This window comes from Salvelinus fontinalis, chromosome 9, assembly GCF_029448725.1.
Source record: "Salvelinus fontinalis isolate EN_2023a chromosome 9, ASM2944872v1, whole genome shotgun sequence".
Lineage (NCBI taxonomy): Eukaryota > Metazoa > Chordata > Actinopteri > Salmoniformes > Salmonidae > Salvelinus > Salvelinus fontinalis.
The window spans coordinates 7,324,659-7,331,506 of record NC_074673.1 but is presented as its reverse complement, the minus strand read 5'-3'; the positions used below and the strand labels follow the sequence as shown (position 1 = coordinate 7,331,506).

Below are 6,848 nucleotides of genomic sequence, written 5' to 3'. Positions count from 1 at the left end.
CTCTCTCTCTTTGACTCTCTCTCTCTACCTCTCTCTCCCACTCTCTCTCTCCCTCTCTCTATCTCGCTCTCTCTCCCTCGCTCTCTCTTTCCCACCCTCTCTCTCCCTCTCTCTCTCCCACTCTCTCTCTACCTCTCTCTCTCTCTCTAGAATTTATATATTTTCCACCATCTCAAGCATCTCCCCCCTCTCTATCTCTCTCTCACCCCCCCCTCTCCCCCCCCTATCTCTCTCTCTCCCTCTCCCTCTCTCTCTCTCCAGCATTTATATCAATTCCACTGTCTATCTCTCTTTTTCCACTCAATCCAAGGTAATGTCGGGTCATTGTTCAAGGAATTTGCACTTTGTTGCAGCAGGTGTGTAGTGATTCCATTCCCTTTATGGCAGACAGCGTAGTGCTTAATGGCTTTGGCCTACTCTCTCTAGATTGAGAGTGGATGGTTATGTCCCAAATGACACCCTATTTCCTGTATAGTGCACTATTTTGAGCAGAACGCTATGAGAAATAAGGTTCCATTTGGGACATAGCCCAGGAGGACGACCTTCAGAGACCCCCACGTAAGGAGTTCCTGTAATTAGATTAGCAGAAGGAAAAACTTTCTTTTGAAAGTCAATCTGATACTGAAGTTTAAATGGAAAAGTAGTAATTTTGACCCTCACTGTGTTTTAGGATTGTATTCAAAATAAGATGTTTTTGGCATTGTTTCTGGCAATACTAGCTGGATGTGAAAAAGATAGATTTTGGTATAGGATAAAAAATGTAAAAACACTTGTCAGTCTACTGTTTACCTGAGAACATTACCGTGACTGTTAATTCCAGGTATCTTGTAAAAAAAAAAAAAGCTGTTAGATTCAATTCTATGACTATTTTTGGCATTGAATGGGTGAGTCTCTCACACTGTGTACACTCCTAGAAACACAAGTTTAGATTTGTTCTTAAAGGGATAGAAACACTTGTCACTGTAGTGGTACCCTGTAAGCTACGTCCTTTGTACCTTTTAGTTATAGGTAGATCATTTTACCCCAGTTCATACCACAGATAGTCCCTTTCGTACATTAAATCCACAGGTACAAAAGCGTGTCTGTACATTTTTTCTTTATAGTGAACCACCACATTGACAGAGCCATGTGTTCCTTGTAAGTGGCAGAAATGTACCTCTACCATATACCACTTAAACTGGTACAACATGTCCACTCACGGGTGGCCAGAAATAACTAACTGAAAGCCATGCCACAACTAAGCTATGCCTCCAATATAATTTCCCAGTGTGCCTTGCCTTTTTGAGTGAATTGTAGAGTTACCACCCATGACTGTATTTGTTAGTGACAGAGATTGTTATGGAATTAATTCATTTTCAGTCCTGTGGTCTTCACAAAGTGAATTCCAAGGTGAATATTACCATTAAAATGTGACTCTTTATGACAATAAATTACAAATCTCACGAGGCCTTATTTTGAGGCCTAGTATTACCCTAACACAGTGGCCTGAAACTCCTGGTTTACAGGACACATCAGGCATTGAGGTAGGGTTGGAAAATTTCAGTAACATTTCAGATTTCCTGCTTAATATATATATATATATATATATATATATATATATATATATACATATATACAAATCCTGATATCTTCTATAGGACAGACACTTCAAAACCTTATTTGTTATGATTTATTTTACACTTATGAATGTGTTATTCAATGTGTTTCTATGGGCTATAGTAGTAAAGGCCAAATTCAATGGCTTAGACCATGTTTCAAACTCATTCAATGGAGGGATGAGTGTCTGCAGGTTTTTGCACCACCCTTGTACTTGATTGATGAATTAAGGTCACTAATTATTAAGGAACTCCCCTCACCTGGTTGTCTAGGGTTTAAATGAACGGAAGAAAAAAAAAACTACAGACACTCGGCCCTCCGTAGAATGAGTTTGACACCCGTGGCCGAAATTTTTAGAGGTTAATCCCTTCCGTTTCAAGGACTGTTCCAACCAGGATTTCTGTATAACCTGTAATTTCTGTAAAAAAATTTACCTGAATTATGCAACACCACGTGTCTCTGCAAATCACATAACGCTGGTTTGCAAAGTGATGTGTAATTCCTACCGGAATCCAGCCAGAATTAGGAAATCAAACAGATGGAATTTTTATTCACCTGCAACCTGCTTTGAGAATGACTGCTAGGGTTTGGAACATTTTGGAGGAGACTACCTAAACCATTACATTTTGAATTAATCTCACAATTCACCACAAATGTATTTCTATTGGCAATCAGGAAATTCGTAGCCATTAAAGGAATCTGTAGGTTTATCAATTCTTACAACAGAAAAACCTTTAAAACGGGCAGAACAAGATATAGAAGGCATTTTTTGACGAATGGAAAAAAGACGCAAGAGTTGTTCCCGGCCAAGAAGATAACATGGTAGCAGATTGTGGAAAAAGCAGTATGGTGGGGCGAAATATACGAGCAAATGGTGAGAACGGTAAAAATGTGCGGAGTTTGTTGTGCACAAAGACAAAATCCCACGTCATATGTGGAAGACGGTATGTGTGGAAGAGGTGTTCACAGGAAGAGATAGACACGCTCATGTAGCATCCGAATGCCATCGAACACTCTCTAAAGAGACCCATTCAATTGATATACTTGCTCGAACTGGACTAATGGGTGAACATGGAGAGGGCCCAGTTGATCGGGCCGGAGTTTGTTGCAGCTATTTCAGAGCGCCGCTGCAGGCGGACACACCCAGTCCTCAACTGTCGTCATTAAGAAGAGATTACACACACCTGGGAATGAACTGAGGACTCTGACTAGAGAAATGTTTGGCTGCAGGGTGAGTAAAAGGCATTTTATTATATATTTTTTTCTCATTCCCCTTTCCCCAAAGATTTAGAATTGTACCTAACAGGAAATAAAACCTGATTTTAAGTTTCAACCGCAAGTACGGATTCAAGTCTTCTGTTTATATACAGCATCTCTCTCTGTTCCACTTTCTCTTCAGCATCTCTTAAATCTCTCACCCTCTCTTGAACATCTCTCTCCTTCCCTCTCTCTCCATTTCTCTCTCGATCCCCCCCCTCTCTCCATCCTCCCTCCCCCCCCTCTCTTCATCCTCCCTCTCCCCCCTCTCTCCATCCCTCTCTTCCCCCCTCTCTCCATCCCTCTCTCCCCCCCTCTCTCCATCCTCCCTCTCCCCCTCTCTCCATCCTCCCTCTCCCCCCCTCTCCATCCTCCCTCTCCCCCCCTCTCCATCCTCCCTCTCCCCCCCTCTCTCATCCTCCCTCTCCCATCCTCTCTCATCCTCCCTCTCCCATCCTCTCTCATCCTCCCTCTCCCATCCTCTCTCATCCTCCCTCTCCCATCCTCTCTCATCCTCCCTCTCCCACCCTCTCTCATCCTCCCTCTCCCACCCTCTCTCATCCTCCCTCTCCCACCCTCTCTCATCCTCCCTCTCCCACCCTCTCTCATCCTCCCTCTCCCACCCTCTCTCATCCTCCCTCTCCCACCCTCTCTCATCCTCCCTCTCCCACCCTCTCTCATCCTCCCTCTCCCACCCTCTCTCATCCTCCCTCTCCCACCCTCTCTCATCCTCCCTCTCCCACCCTCTCTCATCCTCCCTCTCCCACCCTCTCTCATCCTCCCTCTCCCACCCTCTCTCATCCTCCCTCTCCCCACCCTCTCTCATCCTCCCTCTCCCCACACTCTCTCATCCTCCCTCTCCCCCCCGTCTCTCCATCCTCCCTCTCCCCCCGTCTCTCCATCCTCCCTCTCCCCCCGTCTCTCCATCCTCCCTCTCCCCCCCTCTCTCCATCCTCCCTCTCCCCCCCTCTCTCCAGCCTCCCTCTCTCCCCCCCTCTCTCCAGCCTCCCTCTCTCCCCCCCTCTCTCCATCCTCCCTCTCTCCCCCCCTCTCTCCATCCCTCTCTCCATCCTCCCTCTCTCCCCCCTCTCTCTCTCGATCCCCTTCTCTCTCTCATCGGTCTCCCCCCCTTCTCGCTCTCTCTCTGTCTTTCCACTCTCTCTGTCTCATCACTCAATCCAAGGTAATGTCGGGTCATTGTTCTAGGAATTCGCACTTAGTTGCAGCAGGTGTGTAGTGATTCCATTCTCTTTATGGCAGACAGCGTAGTGCTCAATGGCTTTGGCCTACTCTCTCTAATTTGAGAGTGGATGGCTAAGTCCCAAATGACACCCTATTTCCTATACACTAAGTGTACAAAACATTAGGAACACCTTCCTGGTATTGATTTGTACCCCCTTTTGCCCTCAGAACAGCCTCAATTCGTCGGGACATGGACTCTACGAGGTGCCGAAAGAGTTCCACAGAGATGCTGGGCCATGTTGACTCCAATGCTTCCCACAGAGGTGCCAAGTTGGTTGGATGTCCTTTGGGTGAAACTGTTGGTAGTGAAAAACCCAGCAGTGTTGCAGTTCTGGATAAACACACAAACCAGTGGCACCTACTACCATACTCTGTTCCAAGGCACTTAAATATTTTGTCTTGCCCATTCACCTTCTGAATGACACAAATACACCATCCATGTCTCAATTCTCTCAAGACTTAGAAATCTTTCTTTAACCGGTCTCCTCCCCTTCATCTACACTGATTGAAGTGGATTTAACAGGTGACATCAATAAGGGATCATAGCTTTCACCTGGATTCACCTGGTCAGTCTGTCATGGAAAGAGCAGGTGTTCCTAATGTTTTGTACTTTCAGTGCATAGTGCACTAGTTTTGAGCCCTAGTTTGTACCCTAATACAGTGGCCTGAAACTCATGGTTTACAGGACACATCAAGCAAGTAAGGTTTCAAAATTCTGGTAACTGTCCAGATTTCCTGCTTATTCCCTCCCATTTCCAGGAATCTTCCACCTGGGATTTCTGGAAGAGCTGAGAATTTGGGGAAAGTTGACAGAATTACCCTACATATACCTTCATGTCCCAGTGTTCTGTCTTGGAAAGTGTAATTCCTATCGGAATCCAGCCAGAATTAGGATATTCAACATTCAGAGTGACTGGCAACGTTAGGAGGCGACTACCTAAGCCATTTAAACTGGAACGACCATTTTAGTAACGGTTGCTAAAAAATCCAACTAACTGATTTATATGAAAAATGTTGTTTTTCATGCAAAACAAACAGGTAGGCAAAACAATTTCAAAAATCAACATGCAGTAGAGCATTCTGGGAAATACCATAATGATCATGGTACAAATATGCCTTTTAGGGTACCACCGCAGTGACAAAGCTGTTAGTTCCTTTTAGTGGCAAAAAAAGTAATACATGTATTATGGGTGTGTATTGAGTGTACACAAAATATGTTTGTTCCCTGGAAAACAGAAATGTACCTTCACCGTAGAGTGTGATGATTGTACCTTTCATGTGCAAAATATTGGGTATAATATTGGGTATAATTTTTTACCCTTTATACTAGATTATCCGTATATGTACCCTAAAGGTATCGAATTGTACCATGTGAAATCATATGTACTTCTGAAGGTACATGATGTGTATTTTGATATTTCTTGTACCCCAGGGAACACTGCTGTACCATAACGGTACCATTATTCCTATGACTATATGGGAGGCTGGTTCATGCATTATTCAGCTGTGAGTTCTTCCTGTCATTTCTCAGAGGACAGAGGTGTAACATAGACATACAATCAATCAGCCAAAACTCTGACACACACCGACCGGGGTTAGAAACCCTTACAGTGTGTGTGTGTGTGTCAAACCAAAGCAACCTTGCGAACTCAGAATAAGGACATCTGAAATCAGTTCTGTCCAACTAAATAAATCATGGAGGTGTTTTAGATTTGATTACACAGGTTTTCTATTTAGTTAAGTCACACGTGGAATACACAGACGTCTCTAACGGAATAAATGTCAGGTGGATGATTAAATCGTTTTTGCTTTTCTCTTCATATAGAGCACAGGTGTCAAACTCATTCCACGGAGGGCCGAGTGTCTGCGGGTTTTCGCTCCTCCCTTGTACTTGATTGATGAATTAACATCACTAATTAGTTAGGAACTCCCCACACCTGGTTGTCTAGGGCTTTATTGAAAGGAAAAACCAAAAACCTGCAGACACTAGGCCCTCCGTGGAATGAGTTTGACACCCCTGATATAGAGTATCTTTGATCATGGTAAACATTATGTAAATGCTGTAGAGAGGCTCGGAAGGCTCCGTATATTGATGTCAGTTATTTTTTTAATTTAATGAATATCCTCTTAATAAGGATCGGTCCCTTAAATAACATACCCAAATCTAACTGCCTGGAGCTCAGGCCCTGAAGCAAGGATATGCATATTCTTGGTACCATTTGAAAGGAAACACTTTGAAGTTTATGGAAATGTGAAAGGAATGTAGAAGAATAATTCAAAGAAAACACCAACTGTTCTTTTGATTTTTTTTTTACCATCTTTGAAACGCAAGAGAGAGGCCATAATGTATTATTCCAGCCCAGGTGCAATTTAGATTTCGGCCACTAGATGGCATCAGTGTATGCGCAACGTTTTAGACTGATCCAATGAACCATTGCTTTTCTGTTCATTTTTTTAATCAAGACCGCCCAAATGTGCCTAATTTGTTTATTAATAAATTTTCATGTTCAAAATTGTGCACTCCTCAAACAATAACATGGTATTATTTCACTGTAATAGCTACTGTAAATTGGACAGTGCAGTTAGATTAACAATAATTTAAGCTTTCTGCCAATATTAGATATGTCTATGTCCTGGGACATTTTCTTGTTACTTATAACCTTATGCTAATCGCTTTAGCCTATGTTAGCTCAACCATCCGGTGGAAGGGAAACCAATCATGAAGAAGTTCTAGGCAGTAAAAGGACTTGATC

At 43.3% G+C, this 6,848-nt stretch overlaps 1 long non-coding RNA gene across 1 annotated transcript; it reads left to right on the top strand.

Moving 5' to 3' along the window:
- The first annotated feature begins 2,054 nt into the window (after positions 1-2,054).
- LOC129861978 (uncharacterized) lies at positions 2,055-5,811 on the top strand. The gene is made up of 2 exons (XR_008760693.1): positions 2,055-2,827; positions 4,264-5,811. It is a non-coding gene; the product is annotated as an uncharacterized LOC129861978 (long non-coding RNA).
- The last annotated feature ends 1,037 nt before the right edge of the window (positions 5,812-6,848 follow it).